At 41.4% G+C, this 20,988-nt stretch overlaps 1 protein-coding gene across 2 annotated transcripts in view; it reads right to left on the minus strand.

Annotated features, from left to right (window-relative positions):
• The window catches only part of ANXA11 (annexin A11), an 872,911-nt gene that overhangs the window by 680,247 nt on the left and 171,676 nt on the right, over positions 1–20,988 (minus strand). The gene's annotated exons all lie outside the window — the stretch shown is intronic.

The raw sequence follows: 20,988 nt of genomic DNA on the forward strand, positions 1-20,988 counted from the left end.
TATGCAATTTATAAACAAAGGTATGGCATCTAGGTCCACAGAACTCATTGTTTCACTGTACTTGGCATTCATCAGACCTATCACTGAGTACAGTGTCCCCCTTTGTATGTACCTAACCAGGTATATCAAACAACTGGAACATACACAGAGGTTCCTTACTAAAAGGATACAAGGCGCAAGTAACATTTCCTATGCTGACTGCCTCCAGGCCCTATCCGTGTATTCCATCTCCTACAGTCTGTTGAATGGAGAGCTATGCCTGGCATACAGGGCATTATCAGACCCCACTCTGATGTACCTCCTGCATATCCACAAAACAAATGGCACCGGAATTACCCATTCTAAAGACTTAAACCTTGCCTGTGATATAATAGGACCTGCTGGAGAGACAAGTATGTATCACAGAGACTACCCCTTCTCTGGAACAGGATTCCTGTCCATGTGAAGCAAAGTTCCTTCCTAACCCAATTCAACTGCAACTTGGACAACTGGATAGGGAACAGGAAATTCAACCCTGGCTTGTCATTTGTCTCCAAAGGACACAGGCAGCATGCAAGTAGTTAATCTCCCAGGCCCCTGCTTGTAAATGTTATTCTACCTCCAAAGTCCCTGCTTACCCTTATCAATGGTATGAGAACTTGCCACAGATTTGGGGTGCATGGCTAAGCTTTAAAAGGCCCTTGTGGTGGTTAGCCTAGTAAACACCTATGAATCAATGAGTCTATAAATTATATAAGTATCTACAATTTCCCATGTATTTTTGAGTCTTTATAGAGCTATTTTTGTAACTGTAGTACTTTATTATATGTTAACATAGTTATTCTTTTAAACTGCGAATGGATATCTTCGTCATGTGGGGATTTTACCAGTTAAACAGTAAACGTTCTACATTTCATGTCATGAAGTACTCTACTGTTCAGAGACAAATGTATTTAGTAGAGACTGGGGATCATACGGGCACTGATGCTACACAGTAGCACGCAAATGAGCAACAAACCAGGAATGTAAGCTGGTTCATAATACAAAAAGCCCCACAACATGCACAGCTCCTGTTTTAGCACACTATGGCACTACTTGGAAAAGCAAGGGTGCCTGTGATACAGAAAGCCCTAATCTAACTAGTCTGGTGGTCGAGTATGTCAGTGTATTGATTATTCAAGTGTTATGTATTCCTCATCAAAAAGTGGTCACAGAATCTCAACATATGCATGCATGTGCAGTTATATGTGTACCTCTGCACATATCAGCTTCAGGAAATTCAATGTGAAGTGGTCCTCCAAGGACACCAATGGCCACTGATGCAGATTTGGCATGATACTGCTGGCGTGTGGATGGCCTTACTGAATCATTTTGGGACCGAGGCCATTTTTAACCTTCCTAATATGAGACATATTACTGCTTCTTGGAAGATGTCATGGACTACGTCCATTTCACTACCACTGCACACAGACAGATGGCAGAGCCTGATGTTTTAGAATGCCATGCTCCTGCCTTCTGTGGTGCACTATGGGTATTGCAATCAACACAATACACATGCATGACAGCAATCAATGTATTTCCTTCTGAAATCTGCACTTCAGAAAATGTGCAAATATTCTGACCTCTGTGTGGATTCTGACTTGGTGTGTAGAGGACATTTTAAAAGGATCACAGGAGTTATAAGGCAACTGATCCATGAGGCCATTTCTGCCTTGGCAGTACTCACCCTTAGGCCTTGCCTCCCTTTTCAAGGTGGACCACATCAGACATACCAGAGGTGAATTTGTGAATATCCATCTAGTTGTCCTGCTCCTTTTTAAAGGCAGACAATGTGTCACAATGCTCAACTTGGACAGGAAGACAGCTACAGAAATGGGGTGGGTGCCAAGTGAAAAATCTATTCATCCATCTTGCCTTATTTGTTGTAGCAGATTTAGATCTCACTAACTATTATTAGCTGGACTGTTTGATTTATTGTAGTATAGGAATTACTGGCCACTGGATCCCTTATAGACTTATAGCAAGGCACAGGCAGTCTATATGAAACTGCGGAGATAAAGCCTCTAGTCTTTCTTGGCAGCTCAGGCCTTTAAACCCCATGATCATTTTAGTTAAATGCCTCTGGGGTCTTTCCAATTGCTTGATACGCTTACTAATGTATTTCTCAAATGGGGTATTGTGATGAATTATGGGTCTAATCATTTTTAGTACAAGGAGGTAAAGAGTTCTTTTGATCTGGAAGGAATACCTTTTACAATGAGCTCAACAAGGTAAAAGGATTTCTTTACTACCATCACAAGAAGATGGTCAGACCAAGTGCCTAGGTCTCTCACTACCGTTTCATTTTGATGTGGTCCGTTATCTATAATAGAAGCTGGAGTTGGGGGTGATCATCAAATGCTATAATGTTAGAATTTTTGGCATTGATTTGGATCCTTTTTTTTTTTGGCATACCAGCCACTAAAAAATAGTTTAACTCTTACAGAAGTGCCTGTCTGTCACGAGGGGTACTTGACAATGGCTCCCAGCTTATACACATCCATGAACCTTGTTAACCAGAGATCTTCATTTGACAAGTGGAAATCTGAGAGGTAGATAATGAACAGCAGAGGTGACCGCACAGATTCCTGATGAACTCTACTGGTCACTTTCATGCTCTTCAAGGATGCATCCCCTGCTCTTACCATACGAGTCCTGTCTCCAAGCCAGCTGGATACCCACTTAACCATATATGAATCTATCTGGAGCTCTTTTAGCTTGTATTTGCATGTGGTATGGTATTAAATGCTTTGACAAGGTCAAAGTATGCCAAGTGAACAGCTTGCCCACAGTCTGTGGCCTGAGTAACCATCTCAAAGAAGGTCACAAGATTCACTAGATAGGATCTACTCTTAAAACCAAATTGTTGTGGGTTGAGTCTGATAAGACTTTTGATATCACAGTTAAATATGCCAGTTATGATACATTCCTTGGCTTTACATGCAAGACTTTTTGGGCTGATAAATCTAAAATCAGTAATATCTAACAAATAGATTTCAAGTTTACTCATGTCTATAAATTCTAACATTTAAGAACCTCTCCAGTCATATCTCCCAGTAAACTGCATGGTCAGTCTGTAAAAAGGAATACATGTACTGGTATCACAGTTTTGTATGTATGCGTGTGTACATAGTGTAACTCTTCTATATAGGAATTACTTTTGGAGATGTAAAATGCAGTGTGTGGTTGTGGGTACTAGAAACAAGTAATTTCAGTAATATATCCTACAAGCTGACAATACATTGTTTAGTATCGCATAAAAGGGAAATTCACATGTGATCTTAAAAAAAAAAAAAAAAAAAAAAAAAAAAAAAAAAATTTTTATTATATATTTTGTACTTAGTGTTCTAAGATATTTAATATTTGTACTTATATTCTTCCCTTTTATTACTTATATTTCTTCCCTCCTATAACTGTTTTCCCTCTAATGTTTGTTTCCTCCTCCTCCACTCTCCGGCCCCATTCCAAAATGGACATTAATCCAGCTGACAACAATAAAAATAAAATAAAATAAATAAAATAAAATAAATACGGAGTAGGCTGTACTGTAGAACTTATGTTAGCCCAGCAGAAGATATTTTATTGTCTACCTGCTCTGCTGGTTAACACGGACGAATTAGTGACCTAGAAAGTTAAAGATTCAGATGGGCAGTAGTACTGAGTAACAGTTGGTACCCAGATCACCTATCTCTAAGACAGGGAGTACAGACCACTGCAACTGTATCCTGTACTGCTCTCTGGTAGAGACCCGGGGTGCTACACTTACACATATGTAACTGACGAGGCAGGCAGACATGGTTGCACTACATATGTACAGAAGCATGTGTGTGCATGTAAGACACAGTAATGCATACCTGCCCCTAGCAGAACAATAAGGCATAAAGAGAAACCCTTCCGTTGACATAGGTGACAATGCATTAGGGCATACAAATCCATTCTCTGTCTCACAGATGATTTAATGATTCCACCAGTCAAAATATCCTGTGCCATCTTTCTCTCTTTCTTATTTATTTAACCAGGTAAGCCCACTGCACCCGGATGTCGTTTTTGAAGGCAGACGAGGAGCACTGATTAAGTGACTTGCTTAGTGTCACACAGCAAGTAGACCCCTAACTACACAAAGCAACTTGTTAACAGTTCACAGCCTTAACCCTCTGTACAAAACTGACAGAACAACCTTTTATTTCTTTTGTACAAGTCTCTGGGTGAACTTTATTCTTTCTTTCTTCATAATCAGGGATTTTCAACTTTGAAACATCCTCTTGTCAACAAAACACTGTACTTAAATCAATCTTCTGCCCATTTCCTTGTGTATGCTCTAATTTTGCATTATCCCTCACAGCAACTGCACCGTTGTTTTTCTCTTTGTGTTCACTAACACTAACTGTTACACCTCTGTACAGAACATTATAATTTTGGAAAGGTTCATTTTTTGGTCACCACATACTTTGTAAATGTCCTGATATGACACTACTGTCCTGTAATCCCATTACTATATCATTTCTGGCACACTGCCACGTTTATATCCGAATGCTTTACATTTGTAGAGCTGCTGTTTCAGTCAAAAGATTCCTTTATATTACACTATGTGACCATGATCGGAATCATGCTGTGCAGTGACTGCTACTAAATTTATCTCCAGAGAGTTCCTCCTTAGGCATTTTCCTAGACAGATAACCAGGTTAACAAAATTTACATTAAAAATGAACGGCTTCTCTAATTAGAAAGTTTTATGAGTAAAATTGTGTTGAAGAGATGTATTGAGGTAAAGCAAGTGTGCTTACTTTTTCACTAGAAAAAAAGTAAGAGTTGTATAAAATATAACTGTCTTTCCAATAAGACATGAAGTAGAATTATAAGAAAAATGTATAATCTGTTGAAGATCATGTAGTAATTTTTATATAGATCTGTATCACACCTTTTTTTCTCTAAGCTTACTTTTCAAAGTATATTATCACAGTTAACAGATTATTCAAAAACAAGTGTCTGTGCAAACAGAAAGCTTACACTTGAATTTTCTGTCTCAAGCTGAAAATAAGAAATGCAGGCTCTTCTATGCTTGAAGTATAGAAGCATACAGCTCAGTTAGTCTTGCCTTCTAAAGCATGTAGAGGACTTTTGTTGAAATGAAAGCTAATTTTAGAATTCATTCCCCGTCTCCCATAAGTGCAAAATGTTCTTAAAAGTCAGAGCAGACAGAACACTGTAAAACTTTAGTTGTTGTATAACAGCAGGGCAAAAGGGCGGCCACGGTGGTGCAGCGGTTAGCGTTGCCGCCTCACAGCAAGAGATTCAACGGTTCGATCCTCGGCTGGGGTCCTTCTGTGCGGAGTCTGCATGTCCTCCCTGTGGTCGCATGGGTTTCCTTCCCCATCCCAAAGACATGCTGTAGGTGGATTGGACACACTAAATTGGCTCTAGGTGTGACTGTGTGCGTGTGTGTGCCTTCTGTGGATGGTTGGGAGCCGGGCTGGCAACTCAACACTGTAAAACTCCACTGCCAGTCATAAGCGGACAATGATCCGCTGTGGCGACCCCTAACCGGGAAAAGCCGAAAGAAGAAGGAAGATAACCAGCAGGGCAAAAAACAGCTGTTTCTCTATATGTTATCTGCCTAATAAAATATTTTATTTTAAATTTCCCTGAGGAAGTAGTCATTTGCTACATATTTAATCTAACAAACTGCACTGATAAATTTTGTTTATTTCAAGTAAATAATTTTAATGTTCATTTTCTAAAGCTCGTCTCTTGTGGTACACGTATCCTGGCATATTATAAACTGTAGGCTTTAACAGTTTCAACAATGACTGCTTTAGCCGTTGTTTAAAAGTAAATGGTTACATCATCAATAAGGCTTTTCACTCAGCACTTTGACTTTTAAAGTTTTAAAGGATGGATTGTGTCCCATTCAACAAATACGTTCCTCTTACATGGAATATCATACTCCCTAAAAAACAATGACATTCCTATTCTAAGTGAACATAATTTTTTATAGCTACCTGTGAAAAACATCTCAATAAACCAGCCTTACCCTAGTGGAACATCTTTTCATCAAATATAACAAAACAACAAATGATAATCTCTCATTATTTAACCAAAACAAATCTAAAATTGCAACTCATATAAACATTGTACATGTACCTGGTTCCAGGGACTCAGGAGACATTCTAGTGACATTTTTTTTCTTTTACTGCATCTTTTCCCTTTTGCTATGTACACACATAAGGCCTTTAACTGTATAAACATCAAATGTATTTAGCAAACATTCATTCACTGCATAGTCTGTGTGGAATTACACATACCAGTTTGTTATCTATGTACTTGGTCTGCTGCTTCAACCTTATTTTCTATTATTTAACATTTACAGACATCAGTTCTTTCATGAACATTGTCGTGTATCTTTGTAACCTCTTTAGTGCACAACATAAAATTATATGCAATACATACTGTTATTGTTACTGCTTTGTAGCTCGGGTGATGGTTTAAAAGGGTCATACACTGGTCCACTTATCCAGTCAACAAATAATAAATAACTTGATGTTAATTATAATAAATAACTAGTTAGTTATATTATGGTTGCCTTGTACTTAAGAGTGGTCAGTAACTGCATTCCTGGTGTTCTACACTGGTGCAGCTGGTGGCAGCATGACACAATAAAGAAAAGAAAAAGTGGCACTGGTACTATAAGGCCATCTGTAGCTCCAACTGGAAAGTATAGTGTGTGTGTGTGTGTGTGTGTGTGTGTGTGTGTAAGCAAAATGATCTTAGCCAAGCTTCAGCTACTGTTGTTAATATAGCACTGGACTGACAAGAAAGATGGTAAAATCAGCAGCAGTTTGGATACTATAAACTGAACTTATAAAGCCTACAAAAACAGTTATCTCACCAAAGTGTATGCATAACTTTGTACTCACAAGATAAATGTATAGCAGTAAATGCTGCTCAATATTTACTGCATTGTTTATTATTTTTGCGCACATTAGGAAAAAGGGAAAACCAAGAAGACTCCACCACAGTGGTTTGAACTAGGATCAGAATACCTGCCTTTTATGCAATCAATGTTCAGGTCACTGGACCCAGAGATGGCCTGGTGGGGGCTGTAGGTGTTCTGTAGGCATGCAGAATGCAGAAAAAGTGTCACAGAATTTGAAACCCAGGCTTGAACTAAACAGACTGCAGATGGAGAAGAAATATATGGAAATCAAAGCAGCAGATAAAATGAGACAACATGAAGCCTGACAGGAGAAAGGGAAGCGAGAGCATGAAGCATTAGAGAAGGAAAGACAACATCGGCATAAGAAGCAGTGGCGAGAGAAACAGCAAAAATTAGACAGTGAAGCAGTATGAACATGAAAATAAGATGCATGTGAGTAGTAGAAGAGAAAAGCCAGCACTAGAGGCCAAGGTGAGTAACTGTTTCCTCATTACAAACAGGGGGATGATTTAATAGTTTTAGCTGGCCATCTTAATCAACACAAAACTGATGAGAGGTACTGGCCAAAGATATAATCTCATCTACTTTTGGACATGACTGTAAGATGTTTACAACTGTACATTTGAAAACCTAGACCTTCGAGAAAACAAAAGTTTAGAGAAAAAAGGGGAAAAAAGCCGCAGCACTGACACGGACTTCATTGAAGAACTGAGCAGGTGTGTTCATATGTGGATGAGTAGCCATCTCGGAATACACCCTGCAGATAGGAGAATCTAGTTGGCAGACCAATAACATACTTCAGCTTGACATGAGCAAAGAAGGTAACCCCTATGCTGCTGGCAAGGCATGACTACACTGTACTATAGATGGATATAAATGAACCCACACGCCATGCTCCAAAGACAAAAGGGAAGCCACTTATTCCATTCCATTTCAAGTTAAATGCTTCCACCGTAACCAACTGGGAGTCACATTTAGTCCCACTGTTATCTGTCATAGGATGCTAAATAAAAGCCACATAAAGGCATTAGTGGAGGTGGCACCATTGTGACATCACCTCCATTAATGCCTTTGTGGGGGGGGGGGGTAGCAGCTGCTTTCCACAATACTGTGACCAGTACACATTTTCACAAGGCTCAGTGTCCTATCCTGATATAGTGCAAACAAAGTATTACTAGAAAGGATGCTACATCACACAACAAAATAAGCCTGCCCTTGCTACCCAGGAACATAACATGCCTGGCAGTCCACTCCTGTTAGGGTAATGTAAGAAAAACATTTTCAGGTAGCATTAACCAAAGTTCCCTTGGACTTGCAGTGTGGCCAGGGAAAACGGTACATGGCAGTGCTTGATGAAATCCTGGCAGACAATTTAAGGAACTGATTTGGAGGATCCATCATCTTGTGCACATGCAATTATACACAGACATGCAAGAAAGTAAGCGCACGGGGAAGGTCAAGCCAGTATACACACTTCCAAAACAGGTTGGGGAAGGCCAAGCCAGTATACACACTTCCAAAACAGGTTGGGGAAGGCCAAGCCAGTATACACACCTCCAAAACAGGTTGGGGAAGGCCAAGCCAGTATACACACCTCCAAAACAGGTTGGGGAAGGCCAAGCCAGTATACACACCTCCAAAACAGGTTGGTGAAGGCCAAGCCAGTATACACACTTCCAAAACAGGTTGGTGAAGGCCAAGCCAGTATACACACCTCCAAAACAGGCTGGTGAAGGCCAAGCCAGTATACACACCTCCAAAACAGGTTGGTGAAAAGGCTACTTTGGCGAAGAACTAGGTAGTAGCAGAAAGCCTGATCTTGAGATGTAGCAGTCAAAAGGCAACAAACTTCCTCTGGAAGCAGCTGCTTCAGAGAACAAGATGGTTGGTAGCAGCAAGCCTAAATCTAAGCCATGTGGTAGTGAAAAAAAGGTTTGACATTTTCCAAAAAAAGAAGTGTAGAAATCACAAAAAGGTGAGCTAGGCAGAGCACTCAAATACCACATTACAGAAATCCACCAAGGAAGCCACAGAGGCCATAGACTCTCAAGGGGAGGGCATAATGGGACAATAAGTTACTGTACACAGAATGAATACTGAAGGGGGGGTTAGAGGAAGAAGTGGTGAAGCAGATGGTAATTCCAGGGGCCTACTATAAGCAATGATATTTGTTTTTCAAGTCCTCTTGGCATGTGTTATACAACAAGGAGGCTTACACAAGCTCTGTGGTTTATAAGAATGAAGCCCTAACTATGACCCCAAGTGACCCAAGTTTGACTCATGCCTCAGGGTCCTGTTAGTGCTGACTGGGTGGAAGAGGAATGATAAAGCACTTGTCTGTTCACGTCATCCATGGGAGAAGGAGGCATGCAACTTTGCAAGCTCCAAATGGAATACTGGGGCCAAAATGGGAACTGTGCAGCTACATATGGGTACAGAGAAATGTACCATCTCATACTTGGGATGCCTTTCTCTCATGATTGCATTTCACACCCACCTGATGAGGCAACAGCCCTGCTTGTCATAGGAAGGAAGAGAAAATCCCCAGTAAGCCACAATATTAGGGCTCCTTGCTTGGCCTGGCCACACTCTTAAAACATGGCAGCTCACACCTTCAGATCCTGCACACTGGGGAACTGGCAACCAGCCATGTGTACCACCAACTACCCAAAAGTGAAAGGTTCGATGGAAATGTTTACTTTTACTCAAGTTTAAACAGAAGTATAACAAGTATGTGCCCAATCTCCTGTTTGGATAAAGAGATACCCAAATATCCACAGGTGTCTGGCATTTGCATGACTATCTCCACAAAAAGAAGGGGTCCCAAGAGTTAATTCATGATGAGTGGAGGGTGAATGGAATCACAAGGACTCTGTTGTGCAGTACAACCTGAATTTAAGACTAAACTTGCAGAGCTCACTGAGTTAGCACAGGAGCACCTTGCACAACCACAACAGTAACAAAAGGTGTGTTATGACTGCACATCAAGGACCCGAGAGTATAGTATCAGACCAAAGGCACTGACGTAGGAGGATTTCAGCCAAAATGTATAAGCTGCAGGCAGCATGAGGATCACTTCACTGCTGTGTGGAAGGCAGGTGATGTGAAATATGTTGTGGGAATCATGTTCATTAATCTGGTCAAGCCCTACCCTTACAGTGACTCAATGGTACTCAATATCTGCAAAGAGTTAGAAAAGGAATCATAAGGATTTCTGCTGGTAGACCTTCGCATTATATCTTGGATCAACACTTCTATGGATGAGGTAGTGCTCCTACTGCAGTCTTCCCCTACCCAGTTTCAGGAAATCTGAGGAGTCCTCCAAAGTCTTTGGGACTAAATCAGAAACTACCCACATGGTGGGAGGCCAATCAAACAGGCTTCGTACAGACTGCCTGAGCAAGCCAAACAAACCACAACTGCAGAAGACACAAGATGGGGTGGTAATCCAGAATTTCATGGGCCAAATTAGTAATGCCAGTGCTGAAAAAGGATGGCAGCATGAGGTTCCTCAAGGACAACAAGAAGCATCACACAAAATCAGATACTCACCCCATGTCCAGAAAAACTGAAGCTTTGCAGCAGTGGGATGGGGCTAATTATTCAACTACTACTGATCCAAGGTTTACAGGCAGAAACTATTGAATCTGCAGCAAAACAGAGATCAGCATTTGTTGCGCCATTCTGGCTGCATGAAATTGACCAAGATGCCCTTTAGCATGAAAAGGGCTAAAACAACTTTCCAGAGGCATCTTTGTTGGAGATGGTGCTCTTCCTTAAACAGAAGCTATCATTATCTATAGTCCGTTTTGGCAGGAACATGTTCGCTACACTAGAGGATCATTAAGGCAAATAAATGTCAGGCAGGAACGGCAAATGTATGTTATACTGGTGTTCAAATAGGTGGTAAAAAGTTTCGACCACAGAGTACTAAGGTAGATGGCATACAGATCTGGCCTACCCCTTTTAACAAAATACAGGTATGAGTGTTGCTTTTAATCATTAATGATTTGTCCAGTTTACTATGGCAGCCTCTCCTCTTAGAAACCATACACAAAAGAATAGGCCAGATAAGGTTATCTGGATAACAGCTTGTCAGCAGGCATTCCAGAAGCTCAAGTAGGCTATGAATGGACCCTTATGCCAATCAGCCCCACGTAAAGCTAAGAATTTATTGTGTAATTAGAAGTTTCAAAACACATCCTGAGAGATGCACCGAGAAAAGTTTCTTCAAAGGGAGATACATTTCAAGTTCCATTGCCTGATCCCAAATCAGTAGTATATCTTAGTCGAAGACTCCAGCCAAGTGAATAATTATAAACAGCTGTGGAAAAGGAATGCTGAACGAATGTTTAGACTGCCTCAAACCTTTAACACTGCTTATATAGTAGAACACAGTCACAATAGTTATAAGATCACAATTCATTAATGCAACACTTGCAATGTGAAAAACATTAAAGGAAAACTCCACCCTAGAACTAAAAAAAAAATTTTTTTTCACTTTATCTTTGTTTTCTGACCTATTTTAACACATCAAAGTCACTCTAAGTGCTTTACTTGTATTTTTAGTCTGTTTTCCACAACATGGCTACCAATGGGGCTTGATGTATCAATGTGATCTTGTTCTCCCTCAACCCGTTTTCTTTCCCATAATGCTTTGTATGACTCATTCTAGACATAAGGAAGTAACTGCGAATTCCCATGCCATTGACATATAATGGGATTTGTGAGAGCTACTGTTATCTTCTTTACCTTCTGTAAAAGGACTGCTACTTTTCTGTCTCTAATCACTCTCATTTATGTTTGGTTCAGACCTTCTTTTATACTATACTTAAAAGTTATCCAGCTACAGCCAGAAAAGTAGCTAAATTGCAGGCCTTTGTTCGGGATTTTCTTTTGTAGCTTAAGAGGAATTGACAGTCCCCTCTCTCTACATTACTGCAGAGGTGTTAAAACTGTCACTGCACTGAGAGTCCCTTACAGAAAAAAAGTCCTATTCAATCCTCCTCTAAATTTCATTGCTTGGTGTTATCTCAAGAAGGCTTTTTTATTTTACTATATTTTGTTCATTTGCTGACTGGATAAGTCCAATGGACAGAGTATTCCTTTTCAGGAGTGACATGAGGGAACTATCTGGATAACTAACTTTCACACAAGGACAGAGTAGGATGGGATATACCCTGGACAAAAACAGCTTAGAGCCTTAATTCTCTGTGATTAACTATCAGACAACTTCTATTGTACTATTACATGTGAACCTGCTCCACCAATAATCATCAAAACAATGTTTTTTTTGTTTGTTTGTTTTGTTTAATAAAAAAAATTGTTCTGGGTGTAGTTTGGGGGTTGTGCTCTCTACATCTCCTTAACTTATTATAATAACCATACTTCAGTTTGCACACCCTCAGGGGAAAAAAGCAGAAAGTACATTTGTGTACACTTACCATAAATGTAGATGTTCGAGTGTATTCACTGTTGCAGTCATTACATTTGGGTTATCAGCTTGCAGTAGCCCTTAGTCGGCCTGATTATCAAAGTCTTGGGCCCTGCGTAGGTTGCTGTCTCATCTTCCGTGACGTCAGGTAGTCAGGGGTATAAAGAATGCAGCCAACGCCATTACATCAATTTTTCTTGCCCCAGATGTCAGGTGCCCCCCTTAATGAGAAGCAATATATATATATATATATATATATATATATATATATATATACACACACACATATATATATATATATATATATATATATATACACACACACATATACATATACATATACACACACATATACACACACACACACACACACACACACACACAAGGTTATACCTCCAACAAAAAAGCAAATGCACCACAAAGCTTTTAAGTATAGTAAAGGAGAATAGAGGTATAGCCAAAATAAGTCAAGTGCTGGAGGGAGGGTAACCAGGACTGCAACAGTGAATACAGTTGAACATGTACATTTATGGTAAGTGCACACAACTGTACTATGTTGTTCGTGTTTCACTGTGGCAGTCAATTACATTTGGGTAGATTCCCAAAGCTATGGATAGGGGGAGGAATTTAGATAGCATTAGGACCAGCTATAAGGCCCTGCAAGACTGCAGTGGAAAAGCCAGCTCTGGATTTAGAGAAAATTGGCAAATGGTTATGCTTGGTGAAAGTATGTACAGAACTCCAGGTAGCAGCTTCTAGGGTGTCTCTGGTAGGGACACCTCCGAGAAAGGCTGTAGAGGTAGATGCAGCCCTGGCTGAATGGGGTCTAATCCCCTGTGGGATAGGTTTTCCATGGTGCTTATAGCAGAAACGAATGCAATGGCCTATCCATTTGGAGGTGATTTGATTTGAAATAGCCTTCCCTCTGCCCCTGCAGCAAATGCCACAAGTAAAAGAATTTTATCTCTGCATTTGCAGCTGGCTCAAAAGGAGGAAGAGTGAGTTTTTCCAATACAAAGTTAAGGTCCCAGGCTGGAGTTGGGGCTCTCCTGGGTGGTCTTAAGTTTTTGGCCCCTCTGAGGAACTGCTTCAGCAGTGGATGAGAAAAGAGGGGTGGTTCTGTGTTGTAATGAGCTGAAATGGCTGAGGCGTGAATTTTGATGGAGAAAAAGGAAAGGCCCTTGTGAATCATCTCAGTTAAGTACTGAAGAATCTGAGGTAAATTAGGCGCTGCTGTGGCCATCCCTTGAGTTTGGTTCCAGACACAGAATCTTTTCCATTTTTCAGCATAAGATTTTCTAGTACTAGGCCTTCTTGCCTCCAAAATTACATCCAACACTTGTTTACTGAGGGATGGTAATAGAGAGATTAGGTAATTAGCCAGGCTGCCAGGTTCAGGATTTGAAGCTGGCGGTGCAAAATCTGGCTCTCCTGCTGAGACAGCAGGGTAGGGGTCTGAGGCAGTTGCCATGGGGCCAGCTGTGACACACTGCGCAAGAGGGGGTACCCGTGTTGACATGGCTAGTCTGGTGCAATCAATATTATCCTTGGATTGTCCTGTTTGATCTTTAGTAGTACTTTGGAGAGGAGAGGCAGAGGAAGAAAGGCATAAACTGATAGATTGTTCCAGCTGAAGGACAGAGCATCCACTGAATACAGAGGCTCAGGACCCATCCAAGGTAGAGACATCCGCAGGTTCCACAGTTGAAGCATCTCGTGGTATACTGGACTCCGAATGGGTTTCAGTAGAGGCCTGAGAATCCAAAGTAGTGGGTATCAGGGGCTGCGATAGCACCTCACTGAGTACTGGCGATCTGGTGACTAGCTTAGAAGCGTCGTTGGCAGCTTTTGACACTTGGTGGCCTGTCTCGGTCTTTATCTTTGCGTTTTTTCAGAATGTCGGTAGTCGGGTAGCTTAAAGACATATCTGGATAACTGAACTGAGTACCAAAATATTTAGAAGTGAAAAAGTACTGACAATGAATAGTTTGTGGTTTAAATAAGGCACAAATCCGACAGCGAGGTTCGTTGTGGTTAGGGCCTAGGCAAGGAATACAGTATGAATGAAAATCTTTATGAGGTATTTGCTTTCCACAAGAAATACAATTATTGACTTTTACGGACATCGGTTTAGAGCAAGAAAAAGTTTCCCCAATGGGGTACTTGGCTTTAGTTGAAGACTTTGGTTCTGAAACTCGAAAATGAAAATTTCAGGGGTAGGCCGACCAGCACTTGCGAACTGCTTCTGCTTCGGGTACTGCATGGCAAGAAAGACTGATGTAATGGTGTTGGCTGCATGCTTTATAGCCCTGGCTACCTGACGTCACGGAAGAAAGGGCCAGCAACTGACGCAGGACCCAAGACTTTGATAATCAGGCCGACTGAGGGCTACTGCAAGCAGATAACCCAAATGTAATAACTGCAACAGTGAAACATGAAGAACATCAGCACAAAGTGTAAAAATCTGTTTAGGTATGGAATCTTTTCCATTTTTCAGCATAGGACTTTCTAGTACTAGGCCTCCTTGCCTCCAGAATGACAACCATCACTTGCTTACTGAGGGATGGTAACAGAGAGATCAGGCTGCAAGGGTCAGGGTTTGAAGCTGTGGGTACAGAATCCGGCCCTCCTGCTGGGACAGCAGGGTAGGGGTCTGAGGCAGGTGCCATGGTGCCAACAGTGACACACTGCGCAAGAAGGGGTACCAGTGTTGGCATGGCCAGTCTGGTGCAATCAGTATTGTCCTTGGTTTGTCCTGTTTGATCTTTAGTAGCACTTTGGATAGGGAGAGGCAGAGAGGAAAAGGCATAAACTGATATGTTTTTCCAGGTGAAGGACAGGGCATCCACTTTCCAAGATTGTTTGTGGGGAGTCCTTCTGCAAAACTTGTCCAATTGGTAGTTCTGAGGGGAGACAAACAGGTTTATCTCTGGGCTCCCCCATTTGTTTCACAACATGTTGAATATCTTTGGTTCCAGTTTCCACTCATGTGGTTCCATGAGATTTCTGCTTAGTTCATCTGCCAGTGTATTTAGCTTTCCTGGCAGGACTTGAGCTTGTAGGTGCACTTGGTAGCTCAAGGCTGTGTTCCATAAAACTGTGGTGTTGTCCGTCTTTACCAATAATTGTCCTGGAAGAATGTGGTCCTTGAAGGCGGTCAGAGCATTCTTGTACAGCTAACATTTCTTTTTGATTGATATGCAGGTGCATTTGACGTGGGTTCCATTTGCCCTGAATGCACTGCCCTACCAAGTGAGCCCCCCATGCATAGTCTGATGCGTCTGTTAGGGTTTGGGCGGCAGGGGGTAGAGTGAATGGCAGTCCTTTGTTTTGGTGGCAGGCCTCTGCCCACCAAAAGAACTCTATCTTTAGACAAGGAATGATAGGAATCATTGACTCTAGATCCCGAGAATGTTCACACCATAGGCTTTTTAGATACCATTGTAGTTTCCTCATCTGCAGTCTTGCATATGGAATTAGTAGAATGCAAGTGGCCATGAACCCCAGGGCTTACACTATTTTCCTTGCAGATAGCTGGGTCTTTGTGCCCATAGTTTGAAGTAGGCTGTCAAATGAACTTGTTTCTCTGGCGTGAGGTAGGCCATCTGGGAAGTTGTATTCAAGCTTGCTCCCAGGAATACAATTTGTTAGCAGGGTACAAGATGTGATTTCTTTTTGTTTATGGTGTACCCCAGAGAAGTTAGCAATTTCTTTACAAATGCCAGATGATTTAATAGTATGTCCTGGCTTTCTGCCTGAATTAGACAATCATCCAGGTAAGGGTATATCTGAATATTTCTTTGTCTGCAAAATTTAATGACTGGAGCTAGGTACTTTGTGAATACCTTGGGCGCAGTAGATAAGCCAAAGGGCAGTGCAGAGAACTGATAGTGCATGTAGCCTGCTCTGAAGCATACGTATCTTCTGCAAGATTCCCTTATTCGGATGTGCAGGTAGGCTTCCTTTAAATCCAGTGTTGCCAACCAGGCATTTTTGCCTAGCATGGGAAACAGCTGAAGAGTTAGCATCTTGAATTTTGGATTACCAAAAAGGTATTTAGGATAGATAGATCAAGGATAGGACGCCAGGAATTATATTTTCTGGGTACCAGGAAAAGTCTTGAGTAGAAACCTTGCCCCCCATTCTTCTTCTGGGACAGGTTGAATAGCCCTGATGCTTAGAAGAGAGAGAACTTGCTTTTGAGCCTCTGCCCACTGATTTGGGGGTAGGTCTGGCCAACCATCTGGGGTTAGTAAGGAGTGGAAGTGGAATCTGTATCCTTGGGAAACTATATTTAAAACTCATTTGTCCTGGGTAATGTGTTCCCAATTTTTGGCATGCAGGGCAATTTTTTCCCCCTAAAGGAACAGTCGGTTGTGCAGGGCCTGGAAGGTTTAAAGTTAAGTCAATGAGACAGTTTACCATATGGGGGAGTTTTACTACTCCCTGCTTTGGAAGTGGGAGCCCCCCCCCCCCCACTGCTTGGGCCTGTGAGTACCTTGGGACAGAAGCCTGGGTCTTCTGCTGGTTCTGGGTTTGGACTGAAGGCCTGGAAGAGGCAGGAAAGGACCAATTCTTAGAGGACTAATGCCTACTAAATCTGGGAGGCTGTACTTGCAGGAAATATTTAACAGTTTGCATAGATTTAGCTTTTTCCTCCATCCTTTTAAGTACTTCTTCTGCTTTGTTGACAAACAGGCGGTCTTGGTTTAAGGGAGCATCCAGTAATTTAGCTTTAACATAATCTGGCAAAGATTGCTCCTGAAGTCAAGCATGCCTTCTAAGTACAGACCCAATGAAAGCAGCCCTGCAAGATGCCTCTGATGAATCAAAACCACATTGCAAAGTATGTTTTCCAACTTGTTCAGCAGAATGCATTAAATCCTGTAATTCTCTATTTTCAGCACAGTCAGGAATCAACATCATTTTCTGTTTAAGCAATCCAATAATACACTGCTGATACTTAACATATGAAACTGGCAGTTTAAGGTCCTAATGGCCAAAGTTGCAGAAGTGTATACCTTCTTACCCCATCTATCCAGCGCCCTGGAATCTCTATCAGAGGGGGTAGGGTTTTTGGTAGTAGTAGCCTTAATGCCCTTGCGTCCCTGTGAAATGGTCTCAGGAACCGCAGGTGGAAATTTAAAGAGGAACTTGTGAGAGTCAGGTACTCTGTAATGAAACTTAGAACCCTGTAATACCTGTCAGGTTTTCTGGGAGCAGGAGGTAAAGTGTCAGGGGCCAGGCTAGATTCTGAGAAGGCATCATCTGCAATGTCCAGTACAGGAGGGATAGCTAAAGGCCTATGTTGAGGTAGGAGTAAGAATTCCCTCAGCCTCTTTTTGGAATCAGAGTAATCCTGGCTTTCCCAGTGGAAATGCTCCCCAAGAGTGCAGAGTTTCACCAAAAGAGAAATCCTCTGGAGGGGAAGCAGACAGAATGGAGTCCTCTGCATCAGAATCATCATAGGTAGATAAGGGCAAATCCTGGTCATCAGAGAAAACAGAAATATCAGATTCCTGATCAGAAGAATCAGAATGAAAATCAGTCCTAGGTCTCTTAGAGGGAGAAGGCTGGCTTCCCCTGATTAGAGTAATAAGATCTTCAGCCATTCTTATCATTTGTTTTTTAGGCATAGGGGCCTGACCATGTAGTCTGGGCGTCGGTTTTCTGGGCCTGGATCAAGTTTTAGGCCTTGAAGAGGAAGATGGCATCAGTTTAATATGCAAGTTAGTAGGCCTGAATACACCCTCAGAAGCCGGTGCCTGCACAGCGGCTCTGGACCCATCCAAGGTAGAGACATCCGCAGGTTCCACAGTCGAAGAAGCATCTCGCAGCATACCTGACTCCGAATGGGTCTCAGTAGAGGCCTGCGAATCTGAAGTAGCGGGTATCAGGGGCTGCGAAAACGCCTCACTGAGCACCGGTGAACTGGCGACTAGCTTAGGAGAAGTGTCATCGCAGCTTTGTACCTATGCAGTCTGTCTCTGTCTTTATCTTTGTGTTTTTTTCGGAATGTCAGTAGTCGGGTGGCTTACCGAAGCCATTTCTGGATAATTGAACCAAGTACCAACATATTTAGTTGTGAAAATGAACTGACGACAAATAGTACGAGGTTTGAATAAGGCACAAAACAGACAGCGAGGTATGGCGTGGTCTGGGCCTAAACAAGGAATGCAGTGTGAATTAAAATCTTTATGAGGTATTTTCTTTCCATAAGAAATACAATTGTTAACTTCTACTGACATCTGTTTAGAGCAAGAAAAAGGATCCCCAACAGGGTACTTAGATTAGTTGAAGACTTCGGATCTGAAACTCGAAAACGAAAATTTCAGGAGTCAGCCGACCAACACTTGCGAACTGATTCTGCTTTGGGCACCGCACGGCAAGAAAGACTGATGTAATGGCGTTGGTTGCATGCTTTATTCCCCTGACTACCGGACGTCATGGAAGATGAGACAGCAACTGACGCAGGACCCAAGACTTTGATAATCAAGCCAACTGAGGGCTACCTGCAAGCAGATAACCCAAATGTGATAACTGTAACAGTGAAACACGAAGAACATCTGGGAAGTTCAAAGTGCAAGAGCATACAGTTTTGTTGGAATTTGCTTACTAGTGTATGCAGAGGGCATTTTTTTAACCATGTGTTCATTTCTGGAATTTGTTGCTTGCAAGTCTCCTACAACTGTGAAATGTTCTTAAAAGTTAAAGGTGGATAAAATACAATAAGCCTTTAGTTAGTAGTTATCAGCAGGATGAAAATAGCTTACATACATTATTTTTCTAAAGAGCATCTGACAATTGAAATCCTTTGTTTTATATTTCCATGTGCAAGCATGTATTTGCTGTATGTTTCAAAGTACACAGCTTAATTTTATTTCAGACAAAATTTGTGGTTGGTAGTTTATTTTGTAGAATATAAAGGGCAATTAGTAAAGCTGGTGTTTCATTAACTGCTTCCATCTTTCAGATATTAAGTGTTTTAGCCATAGTTACCAAATGATATATTCTGGATGGTTTATTTCATGAGTGGACAGTGACTGTATTCTTGAGATACTATTCTGCTTTACTGCATCTTATTATTAAGACAGAAAAAGTGACACCACCACTACAAAGGTATTGCTGCTCTCACCCATGAGACAAATATTTGCCAGTGTGTGCTCATGTGTGTGTGTATGTGCACAAGTGTATCTATTTGAGAAGTGTATGTTCGTTCATGTTCATGCAAAAATTATCTTGGCCAAATTTCAGTTACTGTAGGTAAGACAGAGCTGGAAGACACAGGTCCGATATCAAGTTGGCTGAAACACTGAGAAGCATCTCTTATACAACTCCATTCTCAGCTTCTCAGTGTAAAGCTTATTTGGGTAAGGCAAGTGCTAGTCGTAACTCAAGGCAGTAGTATACATCTGATGTTCTTTCTTAAAGTTAATAATACAAGTGGTGAGGCTTATGAGCACAAGCGTGGCTGGTTCATTTATCATCCTGGGCCGGTGCTATGAACTAGTCCCCCCCCCCCCCAGTTCTTCAAGTGAAGAGTAATAAAAAGCACTTCACTGTAATAAGCCATAAGTGACCAGCTTATTAGTTAGATCTAAGCAGTACCCCCCAGCAGAACAAAAATGGACATTCCTTCTATTGGCACACCAGCTAGCTGGCCAGATGCATGACGTGCCCCCACCCACCTCCCAGCCCTAGCTATTCAGGTCCCATTTCTGTGTCCTACCCCCAACCCTCCTTTAACATATTTATTTAAAAAAGGTTTCTTTTTTAAACTGAAGCAAACAGTTGCTAAAGTTTATACCTGCCTACATGGAGCACTTCAGCGTTCATGTTTTAGTTTAAAAAGATTTTTTTTAATGTAGCAAACTGTTTGTTACAAATGTAGTAAACAATTGCTACAGTTTATACACTACCTGCACAGAGTGCTACAGTGCTCATTCTTAGTTTAGAAAAAAAAGCATTCTTTTTAAACTGTAACAAACTGCTTGCTACAAATTTTCTACAGTTTAAACCCTGTCTGCAAGGAGCAAGCTTTTTTATTATTACTTTTAACTTGTAGCAAACTGTTAGCTACAATGCACCATGCAGTTGTTACAATTTAGACCACACTAAGTGCTACAGAGCTCTGGTTTGATCACAAATGCAATACCAGCTTTTAAAAGCCAGTATTACATTAAAGAGCGATTAGAATCAGCTCATCCTGCCCTCCAACACTTTGCACGTGGGGCTGTTGGCCATCTCACCCCACCCTAGCTATGTCACTCTTCATGAGACTGTTACTCCTGGCCATCACAATGGGTACAGATAAAGAAAAGCTACAAAAGGACAAGCAGAAAAGGAGTGATGGGTGAATAGTGGCTTGCTATCCTGTCTTTGACACAAAGTTTAAAATAAGAAAATAAACGAGAGATAAGTCACTATCCAGGAGAGTATATGAATAAGAAATGGGGGAGAAAGAAAAGGAAGATCACTAACTCAGATAAAACTTTTACAAACCTAAAGTACACAATCCACAGCAGAAAAGGAAAGTACAGTTTTGTACCTACCATAAATGTAGATGTCCGATAGGTATGCAACTGCAGTCCTGACATATGGG

This window comes from Protopterus annectens, chromosome 14.part0 (genome assembly GCF_019279795.1).
Source record: "Protopterus annectens isolate FY-2018-M chromosome 14.part0, PAN1.0, whole genome shotgun sequence".
NCBI lineage: Eukaryota > Metazoa > Chordata > Ceratodontiformes > Protopteridae > Protopterus > Protopterus annectens.